At 43.7% G+C, this 27179-nt stretch overlaps 1 long non-coding RNA gene across 1 annotated transcript in view; it reads left to right on the top strand.

Moving 5' to 3' along the window:
• The window catches only part of LOC138285962 (uncharacterized), a 29176-nt gene extending 4389 nt beyond the window's left edge, over window positions 1-24787 (top strand). Inside the window, exons 2-3 of the long non-coding RNA XR_011201673.1 lie at window positions 19425-19524; window positions 24694-24787. This is a non-coding gene — a long non-coding RNA (uncharacterized lncRNA). The remainder of the gene's footprint in view (window positions 1-19424; window positions 19525-24693) is intronic.
• The last annotated feature ends 2392 nt before the right edge of the window (window positions 24788-27179 follow it).

Genomic DNA, 27179 nt, shown 5'->3' with positions numbered 1-27179 from the left:
AGTGGCTTTTTTATACTCCCCTACAGCCACTGGCTCACAGGCATTCAAATGTTCCAGTGCAGAATGAGACATGTTTACTACCCTTCCATGTGCCGACCCTGGACTTAGCGTTTTTAGGCAGTGGGGTGATGGAGAATATCCCACACCCACAAACTGACTTACCACTTACCTTCAGTCCCCAGCCACACTTGCCACCCCCTCTCTACCCTCGAATCATTTTGTATTACCCCACTCTAAAAGGTGGATGCTCTTTTAGTATCAATAGTACCATCATATAAGTGAGATGGGTGATGTTCTCATATATATATTTTCATTCAGTACACGTTTGGATATATATATAGTCAACAAAGAATTGGAATACAAACTTCTCTACATGATCTGACTGAAAGCCTCAAAACTTCTTAGTCAAATCATATGCAGATTCAACTCACATTGTTGACACACTATTACCATGTAGACACAGTACCCCCTTCCATTGCTAAAGCACACTACATGTGGCATCCCTCTCAAGGTCACTGTCCTACATTTGCACAGAAACCAAGACATGGGGTCATCTCATGGACAATCTGCACCTATTCCAAAACTGGTTTGCAAAGATGCTTTGTTTGCAAGGTCCCACCCTGTTTCTGTTATTCATGCATCTAATCAACAGCTCTCTGGTGTGATTAGCACAGACGCACAGATAAGATTTTTCAACAGGCAGTGTATATTTTATTACGCTGTTCTTATATGTGAATATTTTTAAAAGAGTGTAAATAAACAGAAAGGCTCCACAGGATTCTTTTTGCAATCAATATGACACTTTCGTTTTATACATAAATCACTGTTCTCAATTTATTCGCCAATAAATTGCATGGGGAAAACGCATTTTGGCACACCTGTTTTTTTCAACCCCCCCCCCCCACTTGACCAATCACCCCCAAACTTTCCACACAGCAGCTAAAGAGACTTGCGTACTAGTTTTGAAAATGTTTTCTTTTGTTTAATTTGACTGCTAATGCTTCATTTGTGGTTTTAATAACGTTATAGAAGTTGTCATGAGTGCTGTAATATCTGAGGTAATTAGTAGTGCATGGCGAGGGCACGAGTTATTGTTACCTTAGGGCGCAAGTTATAGTTACTTGAAATAACTCCAACTATAACTGCTGAATTTCTCTGGTTTTGTACGAGTAAATTCACAATCTAAGTATAACCTAGAACTAGACCCTTTGTTTTTTTTTTAGAGAATTTCTACGTTTTTTTTTTAACTTAAAGTTATTTTTATTACTATACGTTAATCCAACCACCACTGCACACGGCCTTCAGCCATGCACAGCAGCGGTTGGACGCAGAGCCTGGCCTGTGGCCAGGCCCTGCAGCCAACCCCTATAACAACGCAACCCTGCACTGCACGTGGCCTTTGGCCGTGCGCACAGGGGGTTGGCTGCAGGGCCTGGTCTGCCGAAGGCCAACCCCTTTAACCACCAACCATGTGCAGCGCACAGCCTTTGGCCGGGCACAAATGTGGTTGGCGCAGGGCCTGGCATTGGGCCAGTCCCTGTGGCCAACCCCTATAACAACCCAACCCCGCACAGCCCCCCTCTCCAGGCCGATCACATCCCCGGGGACCCCATCCCCCAGGCCGTGGCCTAAATATTCTTTTTTAGGGGTAGGGGGTCTGCATGGTCCCCCATTCCCAGGGCGATCTTGACTCTGGGGGGACCCCATTTCCTGGGCCGCGGCCTAATTATTTATTATTTGTTTGGGGGTGGGGGGCCCGCATGACACCCAGTCACTATGTTGGGGACCATGGGAGCAGTGTGAAGGCCCCCACGGTCCCAGCTGTCCCCACGCTCCTGTAGGGGCCATCATTGCTGTCACAGAGAGAGAACTGTTTAAACAGCTCCCTCTCTGTGAGAGCAATTATTTTCTCTGTCTTCCTGCCTGAATCTCCATGGGCAGGGAGACAGAGGAAACCTCTGCTCTCAGTGAGGGAGTGTTTGCTGTGGCATGGCGGCAGCTGTAAAGCAGCAGCCAAACAACAGCAAACAGCTATGTCCCGGGCTGGGCACCCCGGGACATAGCAGGAACTGGCCCTGGAGGGTGACGATCCACAGGGCCATCATTAGGGATGGGCCGCGGGGCTGTGGGGGTCTGAAACTGACAACCTTTTCTTTTTTCTATGTTTGCCCAAGGGAGGTGGTGGTCCCCACATGGGGACTGCACGGCCACTCCACCTTCAATTACTAGTTTGCCCCAGGCGAGTGGAAGTCCCGGAGGCTGAATGGGGGGGGTCGTGCACCCCCCCATGTCATTTATTTACTGCCTCGGGTAGGTGGTAGTCCCTGGGACTGCGGGAGGAGTTTGCCTCGGGGAGGTGGTGGTGGTCCCTAGGGCTGAGTGGTCAGGGTGTCTGTACCCTGGCCCCCTTTTTTTAATACTTTTTTTTGGGCTGGAAGCACTTCCTGGTTGAAGTGATGACAGCCAATCAGAGCTCTGCATTTCCCTGCACAAGCTCGTCATTATTTGTGAAGGCTTCGCAGCCAGAGATATACAAATGTAGGTTTTTTTAAATTTCTCAAAAACTACTGAACGGATTTATACCAAATAAGCATACCAAAAGCTATCCAAAAGCTATCTTTCTGCCAAATGTGGTGTAATTCTGTCCAGTGGTTTGGGTTGTAGCCTTGTTCAAAGGTCCTAAGGGAATTAACATGGGAAATGCAACTTTTTTTACCTCCCCACCCCCCTCTTTTTCTCGTTCCCTGCTTGACAGATCACCCAAAACTTTTTGTGCGCAACAAGAATCACCGGGGCATTTTTTATTTGGAAAATTTTGTGAAGATTCGTCAAACGGTGTCAAAGATGTAGGCAAGTCAAAAAACACTTTTTCTATGGAAACATGGTCCTAACCATAACTACCTAGAGGCGACCACCACTAGGTAATATATATACACATACACACACATGCACACACTAGGCGCTACATGATTGGTTCCAAGGGGAACACTTCCTTTATTTTTTCAGGTATTGCTTTAATCCCTCTAATTTTGCCTTGATTGAAAACAAAGGGAAATGTGGGTATGATAACTGAAAGTCCACTGATGCTGCATTATTTTGCAATTACTCTGGGTATTTTTTAACCTACATTGGCCTATTCTGCAGTGACAGTAGCACCAATGGCAAGTACAAGAATCGTATTTGCACTCCTGTGGAAAACAGAAATGACATTTTGTTCAACGGTGCCCAGCATCATTGAACAGTAGCCTATCATTAGTGCAATGTACTTGAGCTTCTACTTGTCTAGATATTACCTCTCCAGTTTGATGCCCCAAAGCAGTGCTTACACATTTCCCATGGAAGTGTTCTATACTATGTACAGGTGAGAGGTCTTTTCTCAGCACAGACATATAATGCCTTTGCACAACAGTGGTCTATGCACTCCCACTCAGTATTTTCAATACAATATAAAACCACAAGCATGTGGAGTTCCAATGATGTCTAATATACCCACCATAAGGAGCATTATAGTACCTGGGATTCTGCAATCCCTATAAAAAATCCTCTCTCTAATTTCTTGTGACTTGTGATACACCTAGTCACCTTTAATAACGAAATGACATGAGAACTCAGCTATGACAACTTATTACAGTTCATTCACAATGCCTGCTGCCAGACCGTGCAGGTAAGGTGAGGCAGGTATGGTCACTGAGCCATTGCTTTTCTTTCTTATGCTTTGTTTTTCTAGCTGTACATTGTTAAGAAGAAAGAAGATATTTATGGCAATGTTAATTTTTGCACTCCTTAAGTTGTTATAAAACCATTAAAATATTTCTGCATGTCTCCACACATTCTGAGCTACTGTGCCTTTTTTTCAAAAGAAACTGACTTGTATCAAACTACTTTTAATGTCTTTTTGCAACAAATATCTAACAGCTTTTTGATGTGTTTCATTTTGAATTAAAGATTCTATTTTTATTTTTAATGTTTCCAAACATGCTCTCTTTTATGTGAAAGAACTATGCACCAAGGATTTAAGTGGTGTGTGGAAGGGTAATGGTGTGACCATGTATTATAAGGAATAAACTACCCCCAGCCTTACATGATAAGCATATTGCAATCACCTTTAATTTCCATAACCATATAAAAATACTTAGCCTTCGGTCATGGATTACCTCAGTGACTTGCAAGAGCCTTATAATGTACAACAGGGGCAATTTATCCCATATATATTAGTTTCTATTGAGTGAATGAACAGGTTTGTATATTCAAATAATATAATAAAAAGGCATACAAATCACCATTATCTCATTAAAAATCGAAAATAAAGAGGAACAGTGCAATTTTATATTTGAATGTTAATACAAATAACCATTTACAAAAGTGAAAACTAATAAATATAGAAAAGATGATCTTGAGTTTTTAAATTATTCAGCATACTTTTATTATTTCTAAATGCCTTCAATGACAGGTAGTGACCCATTATTTTATAATGTTCATAGTTTTCCTTGCAGAACATTACGATTAGCACGAAATGGTATTGTTATATCAACAAATGGCACAGTGTTGTGAAGTCACAGTTATTAAGTCACCTAAGAGGCAAATGCATCATTTTTGTTTTTTGGTTCTCTCCCATTGGCTTGATCCAAGTTCTAGAAGTAGTTTCCTTACAGTGGAATGATGTAATCAGAATAGAATGATGTTCTGAGTTACAGTCTTGCACTGAAAGAGAGGGAGTGCTGCCTACAAAACTTCTTGCATCATAGGAGTAGCAGCTCTTGGATACCCTCACGGGTGACAAGCAGTGCTCTACAAATCCACCTTACATTTCATTACATTACAGTATTGAGAACAATTAGAAAGTTCCCTAACTACCAGGTTCCTAAATGAAACAGGGAACAAACCTGCTGGCAGAGCCTGGTTCTAGACAGTAAGCAAAGTTTGATCCATGCAACGACCCATTTGTTGCATGGGTGCTACAGGAATATAGTTCCGAATCTTAGACCAGCCACAAGTTTGAAGAACAGATCCAAATGATTATGTTTAAAGTGAAATAAAGAAATTGGCAGTAAGTCCACTTTACAAGGCAGAAAAAAGGAGGGTTACTTTTTAAAATTACTGTAAAAAAAACTTAGACAGCTGGTTAGTAGTTGCCTAATGTAGGATTTATTAATTCCTTAATAATGAAAAAAACATTCCTTGTGATTCTGAGTGGAGCTTAATTTACCATTCGAAAAATATTTGTTTCCGGCCAAGCAACGTTCTAACTTGTAGCTCTTAAAGTTACTTTGATGTTCGGCTTCCTATGATATGTGCCTATTGGAATGACACCAGATCTAAAGTGCATGAGCCAGAAAAGCATTATGACTAGTGGCTCACAAGCAGTCAGGGCATCAACATCATTTGTCTTAAACAAGATATACTGCTAAACTAATTGGAGGTTGCCAACGAAGAAAAGCACTCGTATAAGGTAAGAGTCTATTTTCCAGTCGTAGAAATTATTTCCAGTATATTACAAGCCAGTATCAATAGTGTTTGATTTGGCCAAAATCAAATGATTTTAACCTTCCCGATAATCTCTTCTGGGGAATGGATTTCAGAAGGTATGAACTGGAGTGCCTTGCTACCTCATCAGGGGTATGGAGCGCTTTTTAAATTCTACCATATAAAATATCAATTCTCAGTAACTTGTGCAGATTGTTTGTAGTCCTTGATCTGGGATGTCAATATGTACAAAACTTAGATATTAAATCTAGCATCCTATGCCAATAGGTATACCTAGTGGACTAGCGTACGTGCTCCCTCCTTGGATAAAATTTAAAACTGGAGACAGACTAGCTTTTCCATATTATCATTGGTTGGCTAATAGTTCACCTTAGGGATTCTAGTTCTACATGAGCACTACAACCTTTACTTGTCGGTGTTGCTGACAATAGGAACCTATCAGGGGAAATGATAGCTTTCCATAGTATTGAAGTAAATTCACACTACGGAATCCCTTTATTTAGTACAGACCTTTGTTAACTGAAGAAGACACATTTTTACTGTTATACTACAGAGTTCCTGGTCTGATAACAGAATATCGCTGTCTGAATATCGTCTGACATAAACATTGGGTCCTAGATATTGTCTATCACAATAATGTTGGATTGGAGTTAAAAATAGAAACTCTACCCTCAGTGGGCTGGATTTCTTCTAAGTGGCATTCAGGACACAATATTTATGTCAGACGATACTGCTGTATACAATATTCTGACATACAACCAATTTTCCTAATTGACTTGGATCATGTTACTCAATAAATCAGGAAAACATACTTCAAAGTTCAATATTGACACACGACCTATTAGCGTTTAACAATGTTTGACAGCCCTCCCTACACACACATAAAATTGAACAAGCATTTTCAATGCACGTTTGCTTGAGTTAGAGCTAAATTCCCAACTGGACTTTTTTGCCACTTAAATTGAAAATGAAAAGTAAAACAGTTGACATAAGCGAGCGGATTCAAAGCGTCATGGCCGCCATGAGCATGAGTACGAAGGAGAGACACAAAAAGAAAAAGAAGTTTGCTCGCAGTCAAACGTATCAGCAATTGTGCAATTATCCATGTAACAGGGACAATCTGCAAGGCGGTAACAAAACAGCCCCATGGAGAGACAAACATAAAGCATTTATCAATGATAACAAAGGATTTTTGAAAGGCAAGCCCAGGAATGAGTGAAAGTGATGAGCGTGGTTAAAAGCCCATAATACTTACAACAAGTCAAAACGCCTGCGCGCTCTACCTAAAAAGTAATCAGTTATGCAATTGCCACGCTGCCAAGCCAATCTTGACCTGTTCCCTTTGCCCCCAGACTGTCAGGTATGGTCATTCACCTTCTGGAGTGGGAAATGGAAATGGACCTTATGAACCTCTCCCCACATACCAGAAATAATTGGTCTGGGTTCACCTTGCCCTTTCCTCAGAGATAGCACACACAGAAGATAACTGTACTAGTATTATTACAGAGCTCTATTATGAGCCAAACTAGCACAGAACATATGTAGAATGATAGCAGTAACTATAAATTATTCTTGCATTTTCAAATGCTGGGATCATAAATATTGTGAAGTGAGATAACATGGCATTATTGATAATTCCCTTTCCTACTAACTCTATGCTGATAAGGATTAGTACATAGAAGGTCTGCCTTCATGAAAGGTGGGTACATCAATGCATACTCCTTTACCAAGGGCGAGCCACCCTCAGCTCACATACCCTGATTATGGGAGCCTAGCTGGGTTGTCTGCTCAAATGTGTTTGGAAATGCAACTTCCTGGATGAACAATGTGTGCCAATCTGCCCCACCAGAACAAGGCATCCTATTGTAATGTTCCTGCTGGAGGACAATGGGAAGGTGTTCTCGTGGTTACTGGGGCATTATGTGAAGAATCTCAAGTGAATTCTCATAGTCTTATATATGGGTCTACATGCAAAATGACACTAATGCAAAACAAAACATTATACCACGGTTTACAATGTGGGTATTCATGGATATATGAAGGAAAAGCGCACGCTCAAAATATAAAACGTGAGCAATGCACTGTTATACACTCTGTATAACTCAGTAAAAGCAGTTAGCACCAATATACCGGCGGGGCCTAGGGACACAGGTGAATGGTGGCCGCAAAGACAGAACAATGAGTCAACACACAATATGTAACAACTTATGGGAAGGAAACGTCTGTCGATACATAGCTCTGTTCAGACCACAGGCCCCACCCTGCAAACCTCCTACTAAACACGAGCTTCTTCCGATGTTCTCATAATAGTTTTCGGAATGTTCCTGTTACAGCTCATTAGCAAGTGAGAGTTTTCCCGGTTCTCGAGGCGAAATGTTGGCCCTTTATAAAACACCAAAGTAGATAAATAAATGAAAGGTGTGGTTAACATCCCAAATGAATGAACCTCTTTATTGAGCCTGGATGAACATGTCATTAGCAGGCTGGAACCTATATTTTTGTAGAAGGCCTGAAACTTATTTGCGTTTCCTGTCAGAGGAGCATAGTGCCTCTCTGACAAGTACTGACAATCTCAGATACTCCAACCCAATTGTCACGATGTTTACTACATACTGTTGCACTCTGACATCATATGCAAATGTTTGAATCACTAGTTTCTCCACCAGCAGCATAGCGCCTACAGGACCAAGTGCTAATCACGATGAGCTAGCGTCATGTTGATATCCCCTCAGCTACTCTCTCCAGGGTGTGTTACTCCATCCAGGAACCTTTGTCAGACTGACGAGACTGAAACAGAGCACACGTCAGTTACTCTAGACCTTCGTTTACACTGTCCGAAGTTTGAGGCAAATTATTGTTGTCAAACCAATTGTTCTTCATCAACTGCTGGTTGAACTAGAAGGAAAATAGATTCAGCAAAATCGATTTGGGGTTTTATACTAAAAATATGGGACAGATTGAATCACAAGAACGTTCTTTTCTGGAAAGCACATTCTGCAAAACCATCATTTAGAATAAAATCAATCTTGTAGCTGCAGTTTATAAATGTACAATGCTACAAGGCCACACTTGTGGAAGCTGTGGACTATATGAATGCTATTAATTAACATAATATAACACAGCATAACATTTTTCTCTGAGGGAGCTCCAAAAATGCAGGTCCAATTTGACAAATTACGGATAGAAACAGACAAATTATTTGACCATGCCCCAAACAGCCTTCATTTATTTATAGACTAATTAGCTTTACATATTATCCTTTCTCTCTGTATGCCCTTTAAATAAAAAAAGAACTATGGGCCAGATGTAGCAACTGGTTTGCATGTCGCAAACTGCGAAAAACGCAGTTTGCGACATGCAAAACGGCCATTGCGATGCTTATCCTCAAATTGCGAGTCGGTACCGACTCGCAATTTGAGGATGCGACTCGCAAATAGGAAGGGGTGTTCCCTTCCTATTTGCGACTCGCACCGCGATGCTGAGTTGCTTTGTGACCGCGAAAGCGGTCGCAAACCAACTCGCAGTTAACACCCACTTGAAGTGGGTGGTAACTCATTCGCAAACGGGAAGGGGTCCCCATGGGACCCCTTCACCTTTGTGAATGTCGCTGAAAATATTTTTTCAGAGCACGCAGTGGTCCAATGGACCACTGCCTGCTCTGAAAAAATGAAACCAAATGGTTTCATAATTTTTTTGAATTGCAACTCGTTTTCTTTTAAGGAAAACGGGCTGCAATTCAAAAAAAATAAACTGCTTATTAAAAAAGCAGTCACAGACATGGAGGTCTGCTGTCTTCAGCAGGCCACCATCCCCGTGAATGCATGGACTCGCTATGGGGTCGCAAAATGCGACCCACCTCATTAATATTCATGAGGTGGGTCTTTGCGACCCCATAGCGAGTCGCAGAAGGTGTCTGAGACACCATTCTGCATACAATTTTGCGAGTTGCAAATTGCGAGTCGGTATGACTCGTAATTTGCAACTCGCAAAATTGTTTTTTGCTACATCTGGCCCTATGTTATTTTGGTGGCATTCTAAAACTCCAATAGTACTGTAGAGTCACCTGCTCCTTGCGTTATCCAAAGAAAAGTAAGATTTTCATTCTCTGTCTTCTAATCACAACACCCTCCACCTGCAAGGAAACTTTTGCCCCCACAAACATGGATCAAAAACCCATTTCTACCTCTACACAAATGGTGAAATTCTTGATTGCAGCATACTCAACTCGGATTTCAAAACCCTCGTGTTGCTAGATCTGTTTTGGCTTCATATTAAATTCCACTTGAAAGTATGCATTCCAGGGATTTATGTGCTTATCTTTCCAAAGGACATTGCTACAAGCTTTCATTTTGGGATGTATATCCATGAGCTTTCGGCAAACTCACAGCCACCCTGAAAGTCCCTGGCAACTACCACATCAATTCTGCAACATGCATCTAATATTTAGATTGACTCTGTAGGATATGATTCTACTTTACTAAAGGAAACTCTTTAGGCTAATATCTTCTGGGGCAATGTATCCCAAGTGTTAATTTGCTGTCATTTTATTTATTAAGCAGTACACTTTATTTACTTTATCATGTAGGTATTTTTGAGTTCATTGACGTATTGGTCAAGTTTGGTTCAGTACAATTTATGTTTATTTAGATTTATTTTCAACACTGAGTCCTGATGATGGACCGGCTGGCCAATCTGAGACCGAAACGTCAACAATTCCTTCTCTTTAACTGCACTGATGACAACTTTAGGTAGATGCATCTGTGACATTTGTATTCTCTTGGAGACACTTGCTTTGATGCTTTAGACTTATTATTGTACCAGCTGTTAAGAGGAGGATTTGCCTCTCGGTGATCCTTTGATGTATTCGAAATTACAGTTATGTTGGATCATTATGTGGAGGGGCATCCAATGGTGACTATTTTGGATGTATTTAAAGTTTTGATGTGATTGATTGATAGTTAATATTAATATTCATATACCAATATGCTGCCTGCTGTGTTTTGTTCAATTATTTTTTGATGATATGCGGGTTGGATTAAGTCATTTATGCAATAAATTAGATTTGAAATAATTTCTCCAGAAACACTGTGGCCCATATTTATACTTTTTGACGCAAAACTGCGCCAACGCAGTTTTGCGCCAAAAAAATTAGCGCCGGCTAACGCCATTCTGAAGCACCATGCGGGCGCCGTATTTATTGAATGACGTTAGCCGGCGTTAGCCGCCGGCGCCGTCTGGTGTGCGTTAAAAAAAACAACGTACACCAGGCAGCGCCGGCGTAGGGGGATATGGAGCTTGGGCGTCAAGAAATGGGGCAAGTCAGGTTGAGGCAATTTTTTCGCCTCAACCCGATTTGCGCCATTTGTTTTCACTCCCAACCCCCATAGAAATGACTCCTGTCTTAGCAAAGACAGGAGTCATGCCCCCTTGCCCAATGGCCATGCCCAGGGGACTTATGTCCCCTGGGCATGGTCATTGGGCATAGTGGCATGTAGGGGGGCACAAATCAGGCCCCCCTATGCCACAAAAAAAAAAAAAAAAAAACACTTACCTGAACTTACCTTAATGTCCCTGGGATGGGTCCCTCCAGCCTTGGGTGTCCTCCTGGGGTGGGCATGGGTGACAGGGGGTGTCCCTGGGGGTATGGGAGGGCACAGGTCCCTTAACGCCTGCCTTTTGCAGGCGCTAAAAAAACGGCGCAAAAGCGGCCGTACGTCATTTTTTTTGACCCGCCCACTCCCGGGCGTGATTTTTGCCCGGGAGTATAAATCCCACGCACATGCCTCGGAGTCGATTTTTTAGACGGGAACGCCTACCTTGCATATAATTAACGCAAAGTAGGTGTCCACGCTAAAAAATGACGCTAACTCCATGGACTTTGGCGCTAGACGCGTCTAACGCCAAAGTATAAATATGGAGTTAGTTTTGCGTTGAAATTGCGTCAATAAAACGACGCAATTTCGGCGCAAACGGAGTATAAATATGCCCCTGTATTCTTTTGTATTTGCCATTTTATTTGTAGCAACATTATACAGTATTTGAACACTGCCCTTCCTCATTTGCTGCATAGGTAAAACTGTTATTTTTGCCTCTTTTTTGCAATCAGTTTTTTTTGTGAACCAACCTATGCATTAATATGTCAGTTTTAAAATACTGAAATGTAGCAGGTTGCAGACCGGCAAGGTTAAAGAATATTAATTAAGGAGGTCACAATTTGCGACTCACTATAGTTGGCTACAATCACAGGGAAGGTGGACTGCAATTGATTTTAAAAAGAAAATATATTTTTTTTAAACATCAGTGACAAATGACAATTGTCCCCTCGGCCATTGCCTCCTCCTCAGTAGCTATCTCCTGAAGGCATCTTCTCCCTCTGAAGCTGTCATCGCAATTCACAAAGAGGATGGGGTCCAAATGCGATTTCTTTGTGGATCGGTTACTACTCCAAAATGGGGATCAATTTATTTTTTTTGCTGCAGGAACCCCCATTGCAAATCACTGATGCATATGGATCGGAATTACGATTTGGAAGGTCCCCACACGACACACTCCTTCTAATTTGTGATTCGTAAACCTATTTTAGATGTTGACACAACATTACTGACTAATAAAATAGGTTTAGCACATTCCAAATAACTTTTTAGCTGTCACAAACTATTTGATTTTGCGAATCAGAGTGTTTTTTACCACTAAAAATGTATTACATCTGTTAGTATGTGTAGATATATTTCTTTATGACTTTTCTTGCCTCTGATGGTGATGTGCTCATCATTGTGGGCCATGTCAGCGCCTGGTTTATCCTAAATAGTCTGTGGAATGGTGCCCACCACACACAGCACAAGGCCACAATATTGCACTCCTTGTGAAAGACAATGTAGCACAGGTGCATGAAGGCAAGACAATCTTTATTTTAATAGTCCAAGAGCATGTTGGATGGTGCTATGTGTGTGGATTTTGGGACTCCTGTATGTGGACTCCTCTTGTGTTGCAGGGTTACAGAAAGACTTGAACAGTCATATGTGCGGTTGACACAGTCACACGGGGTTTAACATGTCTGCACCCTGTGACTGACGAACACCACATAATGATGCTGATGAAGCTTAGTGTTATTTGCTGTGTTTGTTGTTGTGTTATATCTGTGTGCTCGGCCAGGTTCATGTTTGTAATGTCATAGTGACATCATAATGTGTCATACATATGATTTGAATTGAAAGAATACATACAATTGCTCCAGTTGTTTCCAGGTATGTGGCTTGGGTGACTTGTTCAACACGTCACCTGATAATCAAGTGTGTGTCCTGGTGTGTTAGTGTATGTTTATGTACGATGTACCCAGACCATACCAAGGAGGCAGGGGGAGGAGGATCGTGCAGTCATGTGACGACCCATGCTTTGTTGAAGTTTAGTGCTCAGTACAGATACTTCTTAAGGATTTTGGAGGTCGTGGGCCAAACGTATTTTGCCCCTGTTCGGAATAGCTTTGAATTTGTGATCCAATTTCAGCTCTTTCAGTCCCTCTTTGTCCAGGGTACTGACAGTGCACAGGCATAATGGTCCAAATTCAAAGTGTGTTTACATCTAATATTCATGGATAGTGGCATGTGTTTTTAATATTGTAACACAGCAGCAGCCAACTAATATCACTGCAAATAACCTCTGTGACGCCCTCCTGTTTCTCATATGTGAGGGCCTGTTTTGATCCAAAAGAAACTTTTTCAAGACTGTTACGTGGCAGGTACACACAACATTTTTCTGCAAAATGTCTGTATCAGACAATCACACATCACCCACATAAAAAAAAAATCAAAGGAAAACAGTATTTAAAACGAAATGTTTAAGAATTATTCAAGATCATCAGGGCAAGACTGCCAATAGAACAAAGCTGGTTCTACCAGGGGCCCCCTGAAAGGCTGGGACTCTGGTCCAGAGCCCACTTTGCCCATGCCTTAAAAGTCTCTGGTCTGTACCTCAATGCGATACATCATTGACCTGTTGCAGAAAACCTGCTCCTCGATAGCAGTAACTTGATGTGGGCACAGTCGGTGTTTCCGGCAGCATTGGGAAAACCCTTTGCCAGCAGTAAGGTATCTGTGTCTCGATGGGAAATATGATGTGGCATCCTTGGTACCTTGAGAGGTCATTCAGCAGCTGGTCCATGATGTGGAAGAATGCAGGTTGTGGGAAGCCAGACACAAAAGCCACGGTATCATGGTGTGAGGCTAGTGGCAAAGTAGTACAGGATGGCCAGCAGAGCGGTAGTGTTGCTGTTTTAATGGTGTGGGTGTCTCTTGATGTCTTCTTCTATGATGGCCAAGATGGTTAGAATACCGTCCACAGCACAGATATATGATATATGTACGGGGTGGGCATTCGTGTTCAATGGACAGAGCCTTCAGTAGTATTTCTTCACTGTCCATCACTTCCTTGTTCTAGTCTTATTTGCTACTTGCTGCTACTACTACCACCAGTGCTGCTGCTACTACTGCTCATACTTTTCTTCTAATTCCTACTGTCTTTCACGAAGGAGTATTTGAGGTATATTCTGGAGGCCCAGGATGTGTCCCGCTGCTGCATCCATGAGCATCTCGGTGTGACTTGTGTTTTCTTCCCACTTTCAAATTGTTGTCTGTTATTGTACTAAGGCTCGAATTTAAGAAGGGCCTAACGCCATATATTGCCACATTAGCGTCATTTTTTTTTTTTACACTAATGTGTATGGCAAAAACGCTGCACCATATTTACAAATTGGTACAATGCATGCATTGCACCACTATGTAACCCCTTGCACCACATTATGCCTGCACATTTCTAAGGGCGCAGGTATAATGTGGCGCAAGGGCAATCTAAAAGATCTCTTTGCGCCATTTCTAAGGGCATTTTTAACACTTGCACAGAGCAGGCGTTAAAAGGAGGCACACCGTTGTTTTCAATGGGCCTCAATGTTCTTTGCAGGATTAGCATGAACATTTTTGGAGCTAATCCTGCACAAGGCCAAACTAGCATCAAAAATGTTGACGCTAGTTCCTTAACTACCGCCATGGTCCACCATATGTTAATTACAGCGCACACATGGTTGCTCTAGGGGGCGGGAGGGGGAGAAAATAATGTGGCACTGCCTTGGATGCAGCGCCACGTTCTGTAAATTCGGCCCTAACCTTTTGCGGTAGTGGTTTATGTGGGAGAAAATGTTGGTGCTATTACCCTAAAGGTGAACACCTTAAATATGGTTATTTCTTCGCTTATAGACATTTGTTTTGTGCCACAAATGCTGTTTCCACTGAGGTGTAGGTGTATTTGTGCACTACTGTTTTCGCAGGGATGTGGTAAATTAGCAATTCAAGTATTGCACTTGTTCTGCAAAATTACATAACTAAATAAAAGGCTTGATGTTCTCACTACACCTTCCCACTGTTCACCATCCTTATTGCTGTGCCCATGGCTCCTAGATATGTAGGACTCTTCATTACACTCAGCTGTAGGAGTGCTACATGTCAGCCTCAAGCAATGCAACTTCTCCCTAAAAGACATTGGGTGCTAGTGGGGAATTAACTTTAAATTGGATGGAGACTCCGGGCAGGTGGTCGCGCCCTCTGGTGGTGAGCAGGGGATCTGGACTCACCATGAGACATGCAGAAGAATACAGGATCAGCTGGGCACAGCACGGATGGGGAGGGAGGGCCTTTCATTGGAGGCAGGAAGAGAACTCTCCTTGCAAAAAGCAGCAGGGGAAATCCACCTGTGAGTGTAACGAGGCATTAAGTGTGCACAGTGAGCATCGGTGTCAACAGCCTTCGAGTTCCAAAGAGTAGCAGGGTTTGATGCAGATAGAATAAATGCAGCTGTTTAGCAGATTCTCAGGGGCGAGAAACAGGTGGATAATCTGGCAGTTTACGGGCCTGGCAAAGTTTCAGCAAATACCTTCCTCGAATCAGAGGTGTATCTGAGCAATTTGAGGCGCTCCCTTGGCTCTCTGCCGTGTTCATTCCAGATCAGGCATCAAATGGATGCCTTTCCTCAATTACTCTCTTTTCTATTTGTGCATACTTAATAGTACATTAAAGGGCTATACAGCCCTCGGCACTTTATAAAACACCAAACTACATTAGTAAATGAAAGGTGTTGCTAAAATCCCAAATGAATGAATCTCTTTGTTGTGCTGGATTGAAAATGTCATTTACAGGCTGTACCCATATTTTTGTAGAAGGCCTGGAACTTATTCGTCTGCCCTATCAGGCAGAGGAGCATAGCGCCTCTCTCCGACACATACTGACACTCTCGATACTCCAACCCAACTGCCACCAAGTTTGCTACACACTGTTGCACTGTGACATCATATGCAAATATTTGAGTCCCTGGTACTTAAGTTCTTTCTCCACCTGCAGCATAGCGCCTACAGGACCAAGCGCCAATCACGATGAGCCAACGTCATGTTGATATTCCCTCAGCTACTCTCTCCAGGGTGTGTTACATAAACCAGAAGCCTTTGTCAGATTTAGAAGGTTGAAACAGAGCACATAAGTTACTCGAGACCTTCGTTTATACTGTCAGCATTTTGGATGCGGTTTCTGCATTCATAAAAAAGTTCAGGAGTTAAAAAAAAACTAACAAAAGGCCCTTTTCTTTCTCTTGCAAATATAAGATATCCACATCTCAGATAAAACCCCGGTGCTGAAACAAGAGATTTGCTTTTAAGATTGAGGATAGGATGTGGGTTTTGGAACGTCTTCTGTCGGGGAACCAAGTGACTATCTTCAAGAATATGACCTCCGCTGATATTTCCTTGTACTGTAGTGAAATGTTTGAGAATTAAGCCTTTTCCCACAGCTTCAGGACAATGTGGCTTCCCTTGCCAAGATCGTGTTCGCATTTATTTCCTACTTGCTTGAAGTCTTAATGCTAGCCCTGATGGAGGGCTGGCACGGTGCCTGCCAACCTACCCTCATCGATCAATATCATGTTCTGCAGAGCTGAGGTGTTGGATGCACCATCTGTGGAAGCTGCTTGGGCTGTTTAAGGAGTTTCAGATTCCTGTGTGTGCTGCAGAATGCAATCCACATTGCACCGCCTTGACGCTGCTTGCTCCCTTGGTATAGGGAGTCATTTTGTGCCTGGTGGTTCAGCCACCTTGATGCTTCTTTTGGTGGCTCGGGTTCAACAAGACCGCCATACTGAGGTGGTTGGGAGAAGAAGCCTACTGGCTGGACCTGCTCACCTTGAAACCTGGGAACTATGGCTGTATCTCAGTTCTGGCTCAACATCCTGTGATTATGGGCAGAACCCCTAATTCCCTTGTGCCTAAAAAAGTGTGTCACAATGTAATCTGGTTCTGTTGTCTAGCATTCTAACGCACTCAGGCCAAATTCATGCTGTCATTGCACAAATTATGCAAAAAAGGAAGCAAAGAACCCTGGGTAATTACCAAGTTCCAGCTTTAGAGCACTCTTCAACACCAGTAACACTCTAAAACTGCTCACCTCAAATATCTGTTTTCCTAGCAGAGTCATTAAGCATAGGAATACCACAGTGCTATTCATGCTGAGCTAGAAAAGAAAATCTTTAAGCGTAGGATTAGCTAGTGCCATACCAAGAAAGCTAAAAAGAGAGAAAATACTTTTACCGTTCCAGGCACAGTATTACAGTTTTAGAGTGGTAAATTACAATCCAAGCGAACCTGGAATGAATTATAGCAACCTCTGACACGTGTTTCAGTCTTGTTTCAGTCTTATTAGCGCTCGTCAGAGAGGCATTGCTCTGTCCGGACATAAGAGAGCACCCAGTATACCTCAAAACAATGCCCTTTCAAACGCAGAGTGCTTCATAAATTATTCGAAAAAAGGTGGAGAGCAGACATTTATATAGAACGCTCTACAACACCATCAACACTGACTCTGCTCACCTCAAATGTCTGTCTTCCTAGCAAGGTTTTTAAGTTTAGGATCAGCACAGGGCCATCCACTTTGAATTAGCAAAGTGGCACAGCCTTTTGCCATTTTTACAGCAAAGTCTTTAAGCACAGTGTTAGCTAGTGCCCTCCATGCTGTGCTCAAAAATGACAAAAACATTTTACTATTCCAGGCACAATATTACAAAAAAATGGGAAATGTACTCCTTCTCTCCTTCTGAGATAGCCTTGAAATCTAGCCTTGATAGTGAGGAAATTAAAACATCAAAGCTGGGGAGCACGTTCCGTTTAGGCATTAGAACCCACACTTTGAAATTCTCTGCTGATAGCCTTCAGATTTTAACCCAATCTTCTCAAGTTCCAAAAATGTCTCAGAACATGGCTGTATTCCTTGTAAAGTGCAAGCTGCTGAGAGATTGAGGAAACTACAGATGAGAAGGTTGTACTGGCTGGAATAACAAAGATGGTCGCGTTGCAAAGCTGTGTCAGTGAAGTACAGTTTTTGAACATCAGATGCAAGGATGAGAGACAGTTAGGGGTATATTTACACGAAAGTGGCACATCAGCTTTGATGCGCTACTTTTCTTGTGCCCCCCCTGACGACACCATGTGTGTGCCGTATTTACAAATCGACGCGCCATGGTGCAGGTTAGGACAATAGCGTCAAAAAGTTTGACGTTATTGTGGCGCTTTGCAGGATTAAGCCTTAGGCAGGTATTAAAAATGATCCTAAAAATGTCACAGTGAAAGCCTGTACATTTCGCTGTGCCACTTTTATGGGCCTCCCTGCACAGGCATAATGTGACGCAAGGCGCAGAGAAATCACCTCTCTAATGCCACTTTAGGCAAGTGTTTTTATGAGTGAGTGTTGATATCAAGTGGTAGTTTGGCCATTAGAAAGAATAGGTTTCTTTAGTAAATTCAAGATCACAAAGGATTTAAAGCAGTCAGCTATGTACAGGTGAGTAGGTAATGGCTGAAGAGGGATAAAAAATAGATAACGGCTCTGGATGATTAAGCTAGTGGTTTGCTGTATTGAGGACAGAAAGAACCAGGTGGTGCAAAAGTGGGGCGTGGGGATCAAATGATGGGGATGACTTCAGAGTGGTAGTGGGTTTAATTAGAGCATTGGGTCGGAAGGAGGTTAGATTATGGGATGTTGAAAGACAAGTTGCAGTGGATGTGTTTAAAGAGATTCCTGTGCTGGTGATCTTGTAGGAGTAATAAAAAAGCAAAGTTGTTTGCTGTGAAAAAGAGTGTGATACTTGCTGTGGAGGGAGTATATTTTGTGTGCTAAGTCTTGGCGATTTGGTTATAGTATTAGGGTAATGATCTGATAATATAAAAACAAAGAGATACCACAGCACTTTAAGTCAGTCCATAGAAGTAGTAGGCATTCCAAATGGGAATTCAGCAACAAAAGTTATTTTTTGACTAGTATGAATATTAGGCCTGGGCAGAGTTTGCAGAGTTCTATGTGGAAGAGCAGCGGAGTTTGGGTAAGCCACGCTGTTCGCACTGAATTTCAGCACAGGAGTTTCTCCTGCACTGTAAAATCAGTGCGAATGGCCTCACGCCGGAGCGCCAGAGGGTGCTAACTTCTTTTTGCCCCTTGAGTAGATTTTCTACTCAAGTGGCAACTTCCTCAACATGAGCGGCAGCTTTCTCATCATGAGTGGTCACGGCCTACCTCGACCGCTCGCGTTCAGACATCTTGCATGCGCTGCCAACTTATTGATTTCTCTTGCTCGCGCTCACCAACTTAACAATGGCGAGCAAGAACGAGAGAAAAATCTCCACTCCGCGTCACTTTGTGGAGTTTTTGGGAACTCCACTGCAGGAGGGGGGGGGTATAGCATTATTAACAGAGTAGTATGAAAGATACTATAAGAGATGGAATCCAGGTTTAATGCTATTGTAATTTTATTGCCTTATGTATTTCACAGCCTTGGGTTCTTTGTGTATTCTACGCTTTTATTGGCTTTTCTGGCTAGTTCTCTTCCTTTGGTTTCTAATTGTTGACCTGTTTTCCTTTTAGGAGGTCCCTCTGTCGTGGTACACTCCCCGTCGTCCGAGTGGAACCGGAAGGATCAGTGGTATGAGAGTTGGGAGTGGGAAGAAAAGAAATGAAAGGACAGGTAAGGGGGGTTGTCTGGAGCTTTTGGGATAAGGTTAAGAGAGGAGGTGCAGGGTGGTGGGTGGGGTGGTAGGGTAACCCTTAACAGACGCCCCAAATTGTCACCAAGTCGTGGAGTGTCTCTTTATGTTTCCCCAAGTGACTCAAGCAAACTGGTTCAGGAGGAGCGTTGACTTCACAGTCCCCCTGGTGCACGTTAGTAAACCAGTCCAAATCAAATAAATAACAAAACAGAGCAAACAAAAAAAATACTCTTGGATTTCTTTTATCGGATCAACGATGTCGGGTTGATCCTAAGCACCAGTCCCTGTGCCTCTCCCCACACCATCCACTCTCTCCTCCCTTCTGAGGAGTACACTGCAGTGATTGTGGAGGCACAAGCGTACCTGCGATAGCCACGTCCCTCCAGGGAAGTGGTGGGAAATTGCTCCTCTACGCTGTTCTGTCATCTGCGTTGTCGGGTCCAGGTCTCCTCTGGTTTCTTCTTTGCTCTCCGTCTTCAGGTGTTCTTCTTCCATTGTCTCTCGCTTTCCATATCCTGTCTTCTCTTCCGACGCCTCACGCATCTGCAGTCTCTTTTTTTATGTCCATAGGAACCCGGTTATCTGGGGTTGCGCAGGATTCAGCGGTGTCGCTTTGCTGTGAAGTGCCTCGGGGGCATTGGATGGTCGGCTCGCGGTCGATGTCGGTAACCAGGGAGCTAGCGACCCGGTTACACATCCCTCTCCTAGAAAGGGACTGTTGGAGTTCCTGGTCCATGGGGTATCTCGACAAATAATCTGCAGTACACAGTTGATTTCCTAGGAGGTGTTGCACCAGAAAGGTAAAGGGTTGCAGTTCCAAAAACCAACGCAGTATGCACAAATTGGTATTCTTATGTCGGGACAACCAAGTAAGGGGAGCATGATCAGTATATAGTATAAAGGGATATCCCAGGAGATAATATTGAAGGTTTTCGATGGCCCACTTGATCGCTAAACACTCTCTCTCGATTATGGGGTAGCGTTGTTCACGGGGAAGGAGTTTGCAACTAATGAACACGATGGGGTGGTTATTATCAGCCTCATCTTTTTGAAACAATACGGCCCCTATACCTACGTCAGAAGCAAACGTTTGGAGCTAGAATGGTTTCTGGAAGTCTGGGCAACATAATACTGGTTCCGTGGTAAGACTTTTCCGTAGAGTGGAATAACTGTGTCATTGTGCTGGTGTTAGGCTTGTTATCTTTACGGGTTGTCCCTTTCTTAAGAGATCGGTCAAGGGGGCAGCCAAGGTGGAGTAGTGAGGGATAAACCTTCTATAGTAACCCACTAGACCTAGAAAGGAGCGTACCTCCTTTTTCGTGGACAGGGTAGATATTTGTAGGATGGCTTCTATTTTGCTCATTTGGGGTTTAATCTGTTGTTTTCCTATATAATAGCCAAGGTATGCAATTTCGTCACATGCTAGGTGACATTTTGAGGTGTTGGCAGTGAGTCCTGCGTTTTGTAGTAAGTACAATATTTTGTCTAGGTGAGTCATGTGTTCAGTCCATGATTCGCTATAGATCACTATGTCATCTAGATAGGCGGCAGTATAGCTGCTATGGTGCTGCAACAAGTTATCCATGAGTCTCTGGAAGGTTGCGGGGGCACCATGTAATCCAAAAGGGAGTATGGTAAAGTGGTAGAGACCTAATGGTGTGGAAAAAACTGTTTTTTCTTTGGCCCCTGGTGACAAAGGGATCTGCCAGTAACCCTCCGTGAGGTCCAAGATGGACAAGTAACGGCTTTTCCCAGCCGTTCCAGGAGTTTGTCAACTCGTGGGATCAGGTAGGTGTTGGATTGCAATATATTGTTTAACTGCCTAAAATCAATGCAAAAGCGGATGGACCCAGCCGGTTTCAGTACAAGAACGACTGGGGAGCACCATGGGCTCATGGAGGGTTCTATGATCCCCATCCGTAGCATCTTCCTCACCTCTTGTTCTACCAGTTGTTTTCGGGCTTCTGGGATTCGATAGGGTCGAAGGCGAATGACCTTCCCAGGTTGAGTCTTGATTTGGTGTTGGGTCAGAGTGGTCCTCCTGGGGTTTGTGGAAAATAGCAATTTATGCTTGGTAAGAAGAGAACTTAGTTGCTCCTGTTGGTAAGGTAGTAGGGAGGTGTTTATATGGGGTCTCTCGGGGACTGGTTCTTGATCTGTGGGGCAAAACCCGATTTCTAGCTCCTTAACAGTGTTTACGAGGAACCCTGTTGTTAAAGGAGGGGTGGCCTCTTCAGGATCTTCCCATTTCTTTAATAGGTTTATATGATATATTTGCATTTTTGGGGGTTTTCTGACAGATCAATGGTGTAGGTTACAGGAAGTAACTCCTGTAACCTACACCATTGAGCTGTCAGAAAACCCCCAAAAATGCAAATATATCATATAAACCTATTAGAGCCTATTAGAGCCTATTAGAGCCCCCAGTACTCTATATGGGCCTTGCCATTTCACTAACAGTTTGTTGTCTGAACTAGGTAGTAATATAAGGACTTTATCTCCAGTGTGTAGCTGTCTGAGTTAGGTGTTCTTGTTATAGTATCGTTTTTGTTTCTCTTGGGCTTTTTCAAGATGTATTCGCACATCCTCCCATACTGTCTGGATCTGGGACTTTAGCTGTTGGATGTATTCTAAAAGGGCTTTTTCACCCCCCTCTTCTTCTTCCCACAACTCTGCGGCCATGTCTAAGAGGGTTTGCGGTTGCTGACTAAAAACCAATTCAAAGGGACTATGGCCTGTAGAGGATTGTACATGAGTCCTTATCGCGTAAAGGACCAGGGGTAGCTTTTTGTCCCAGCCTTTTCCAGATTCGGAGATGGTTTTTTTCAAGAGGCATTTTTAGGGTTTGGTTATACCTCTCCACAAGGCTGTCCATCTGTGGATGATATACGGATGTTCTTAAGTGTTTTACGCCTATTATCTGACATATTTGAGTCATGAGATGTGACATGAACGGTGTTCCCTGATCTGCCAGGATCTCCTTGGGAAACCCTACTCGTGAAAAGAACCCGATCATAGCATGAGCCACGCTTTTGGTGGTCATACTGGATAAAGGTATAGCCTCCAGGTACCGAGACGCGTAGTCGACTATGACAAGGATATAGGTGTATCCTTTGGAGGAAGGAATAAGTGGGCCCACTAAATCAATACCTATTCTTGAGAAGGGAATGTCGATAATAGGTAGTGGGTACAGGGGCGCTCTCTTTTTGGGCCCTGGGTCTATCAGTTGGCATCTAGGCCATTGCTGGCAGAATCGTTGAATATGGGAAAATACCCCAGGCCAGTAAAAGCGGCGCAGAAGGTATTCTTCCATCTTTTCCCTTCCGAAATGTCCTCCCCCCATATGACTATGTGCTAGGTGTAAAGCTTGAAGACGGTAGGGTTCTGGGATTACTAGCTGTTTCTTTTCCCGGTTATTATAGTTTGTGATCCTATATAGGAGGCCTTTTTGTACCACAAAATAGGGACCCACCTCTCCTGTTAACTCAGGTTTAGCTGATTTCCAGGCATGTTGGAGGGTACAATCCTCTCTTTGGCTACTGCGGAAAGGGGGAATGGAGGTAACTGCTATTGTTCGCGCATCCACCCCTTCGTTCTTCTCGTCTCTTGAATGGTACAGTTTCTTTCCTTCTCTTTTTTCCTTCTTACTGGGTTTGTACCGGTTCTCTCCTGGTCTTATAGGTATCCCGGCAAAAGGTGCCTCCTCCCACCATAGATCCGTCTGGCTTTTACCCTGTGTGCTACCCAATAAGTCAGCAAAATATGTATAATCGGTGCCTACGATGACCTTGTCTACTAAATGTTCAATGACTCCCATCTTTATTACGTCTGGTCGTCCCGCCCACTCGAGGGAAGCAGAGTCCAAAGGGTAGTCCCTCAGGTCACCATGAATGCAACATATAGAGACAACGTTCTTGGGGATTTGAGTTTTAAGGTCCACTAGATTGGCTTTAATGACGGACTGACTGCAGCCGGAATCAACCAGTATGGTGGCGTTGTGTCCATTAACAATCATCTCCTTTATGTATTTCGGATTTTCTCTTCCGGTATACAAGACTCTTCCTCAGGTAATGCCGATTTTCATGGGTTCCGGCTTCTCCTCCTTGTGAGGACACATGCGGGCAATGTGACCCCACTCTCCACAACTATATCTCTGGGGTTGTTGGGTCAGTGTTTTCTCATTGAATCGGGGAATAAATGTCTCTAAGAGGGTTTTCCGAGATGTAGGATGATAGGGGGATCCTATAGTCCGACCGGTAGGATTATCTCCTTTTAATGGCCCTGGTTTAAAGTCAGTGGAGCAGTGGTATGCACACGCCAGATCTATCACCATAGTGGTATCTACGTTGGGGTGCTGCTTGAACCAATTGCAGGTGACTGAGGGTAAGGCCTCCAGGTATTATTCAAGGAGGATCGTTCAAATAATATCTTCCCTGTCAGTAGCAAAAGGGCCTAAACACTTCAATCCCAAGTCCTTTACTCAGAAATAAAGGGCACAGGGGTTCTCTGATGTGCACCACTTGGTTTTCCTAAATTGTATCCACCCTCTCAAAGTTTGTGAAGAACGCATCAGGATCTTCACTTTCTTGATACTTTTGGAGGACAGAGCTAGGCACGTTGGGATGGGCTCTCGTTGCGGCTATAGTGCGTTAGCTTTTGCAAAGCGGTCTCGTGAACCAGCTGGTTATTTGCTATAATGGTGGCCTAGCTCTTTAACGCACTTTGAAGGGTTTCTCGGTCTGTCCTGGCTTCCCTTTGGTGTTCCTCCCATACAACTTGCAGATGGCGTTGCCCCTCCGCCAGCTGCTGGATCATGTCTTCAATCATAGGATTAACCTCAATTGCAGGGGATACTCAATTGCCTCTTTGACTCCCTTTTATAATCGCTAATCCACTTCTGACACCACTGTAGGAGGTGGGGGTATGGCATTAATAACAGAGTAGTATGAAAGATACTATAAGAGACAGAATCCGGGTTTAATGCTATTGTAGATTTATTGTCTTATGTATTTCAGGGTCTTGGGTTCTTTGTGTATTCTGCTCAGTCCTTGCTCTGTTGATTCTCAGTCTCTTCCTTAGGCTTTTATTGGCTTTTCTGGCTGGTTCTCTTCCTTTGGTTTCTAATTGTTGATCTGTTTTCCTTTTAGGAGGTCCCTCTGTCGTGGTACACTCCCCGTTGTCCGAGTGGCACCAGAAGGATCAGCGGGATGAGAGTTAGGAGCGGGAAGAAAAGAAAAGAAAGGACAGGTGAGGGGGGTTGTCTGGGGCTTTTGGGATAAGGTTAGGAGGGGAGGTGCAGGGTGGTGGGTGGGGTGGTAGGGTAACCCTTAACAGACGCCCGAAATTTTCGCCAAGTCGTTGGGTGTCTCTTCATGATTCCCCAAGTGACTCAAGCAAACTGGTTCAGGAGGACTGTTGACTTCACAGTCCCCCTGGTGCACGCTAGTAAACCAGTCCAAATCAAATAAATAACAAAATAGAACATACAAACAAAAAAAATACTCTTGGATTTCATTTATGGGATCAACAATGTCGGGTTGATCCTAAGCACCGGTCCCCGTGCCTCTCCCCACACCATCCCCTCCCTCCTCCCTTCCGAGGAGTACACTGCATTGATTGCGGAAGCACGAACGTACCTGCGATAGCCATGTCCCTCCAGGGACGTGGCGGGAAAGTGCTCCTCTACGCTGTTCTGTCATCCGCGTTGTCGGGTCCAGGTCTCCTCTGGTTTCTTCTTCGCTCTCCGTCTTTGGGAGTTCTTCCGTTGTCTCTCGCTCTTCGTCTCCTGTCTTCTCTTCTGACGCCGCACGTGTCTGTAGTCCCTTTTTTTATGTCCATAGAAACCCGGATATCCAGGTTTGCGCAGGATTCAGCGGTGTTGCTTCACTGCGAAGTGCCCCCGGGGCATTGGATGGCCCGCGGTCGATGTCGGTAACCAGGGAGCTAGCGACCTGGTTACATCCACACTCCACTTGGAGTGGGGAAAACTCTGCAAACTCTGCCAGCGTAGAGGAATTCTTCACCTACCCCTAATAAATATCCAATCTTTCATACTCCAAGTCTACTCCACTTTACTCCACTCCACACAATTTACCCCACACAACTTCAATCTACCCCATTCTAACCCATTCTACCCCACTTCATTCCAATCTACCCACTCCACGACAAACTACTCAACTCTAGTCTAATCTACCCCACTGCACTCAATTTAACCCAATCAACCCCACCCACTCCACTCTACCACTCTCCACCACAATTTACTGCACTCCACTCAAATCTACCCTATCCTGCTGCTATCTACCCCAGTCTACCTCACTCCACTTCAATCCACTCAATCCAATCTACCCCAATCCAACCCACTCAAATGTACTCCAGTCAAGGCCACTCCACTCCAATCTACCCAGACTAATTTACCCACACTCCATTCCAATTTACCCCTTCTTTACTCCAAACTCCACTGCAATCTATCCACCTCCACTCTACTCTACCCTACTCCGCCACAATCTACCACACTAAAATCTACCACAATCTGCCACAATATACCCCACTTCACTACAATCTATCACATTCCACTCCAATCTACCCCACTCTAATCTACCACACTATACTCAAATCTATCCCACTCCACTCCAAACCACCCCAATCTACCATACTCCAATCTACTCCTCTCCAGTTTTCCCCACCCCATATGCCCTATCCATTCCACTCCAATCTACTCCACTCCAGTCTACCTCAATTTCCCCCACTTCATCTCACTCCATCGCACCCCACTGCAATCTACCCCCCTCCACTCTATTCCACTCCAATCCACCCACTCAACTCCAATCTACGCCACTGTAAGTTACCCCACTCCAATCATCCCTCTCCAATATACCCTACTCTATTTCAATGTACCCACTCCAATCCACTCAATCTACCCCACTCCACCCGAACCTAATATATCCCACTCTATTCCAGTCCACTCAAAATCCACTCTTCCACCAATCTATCTCCCTCCACTCCATTTCAATCTATCCAACTCCACTCCAGTCTACACACTCCAATCCACACAATCAACCCCATTCCACTCAACCCCAAGCTACTACAATCCATTTGCCTCTAACCTACTCCACTCTACCACAATCTATCACAATCCAATCCTCATTCTACCTCATTTCAATTCACTCTAATCTACCACATGCCACTCAAATCTACCCCACTCCTGTCCAATCTAACCCAAATCCTCCCCACTAAAATTTACCCTACTCCACTCTACTCCAAACTACCCAACTCCAACCTGCCCCGTTCAATCTGTCCCACTCTTGTCTACTCCACTCCGATTTACCTTAATCCACTCCACTCCAATGTACCACATTCTGTTCCAATCTACCCCACTCCAAAATACTCCACTCCTATCTCACCCTAATTTACCCCACTTCAATCCAATCTACCCCACTCCAATCCACTCCTCTTCACTCCAATCTACACCACTAAACTTGAATCTACCCCGCTCCAATCTACCGCACCCCACTCCAATCTACCCCGATCCACTGCACTCTTCCCCAGTCTATCCCACTGTGCTCCAATCACTCCAATATATCTCACTTCACTCTACCCCATTCTACCCCACTCCACTCCAATCTACCCCACATCA

Source organism: Pleurodeles waltl, chromosome 3_1 (genome assembly GCF_031143425.1).
Source record: "Pleurodeles waltl isolate 20211129_DDA chromosome 3_1, aPleWal1.hap1.20221129, whole genome shotgun sequence".
Classification (NCBI taxonomy): domain Eukaryota; kingdom Metazoa; phylum Chordata; class Amphibia; order Caudata; family Salamandridae; genus Pleurodeles; species Pleurodeles waltl.
The sequence above is the reverse complement of the archived record's forward strand: the minus strand, read 5'-3'. Positions and strand labels throughout refer to the sequence as shown.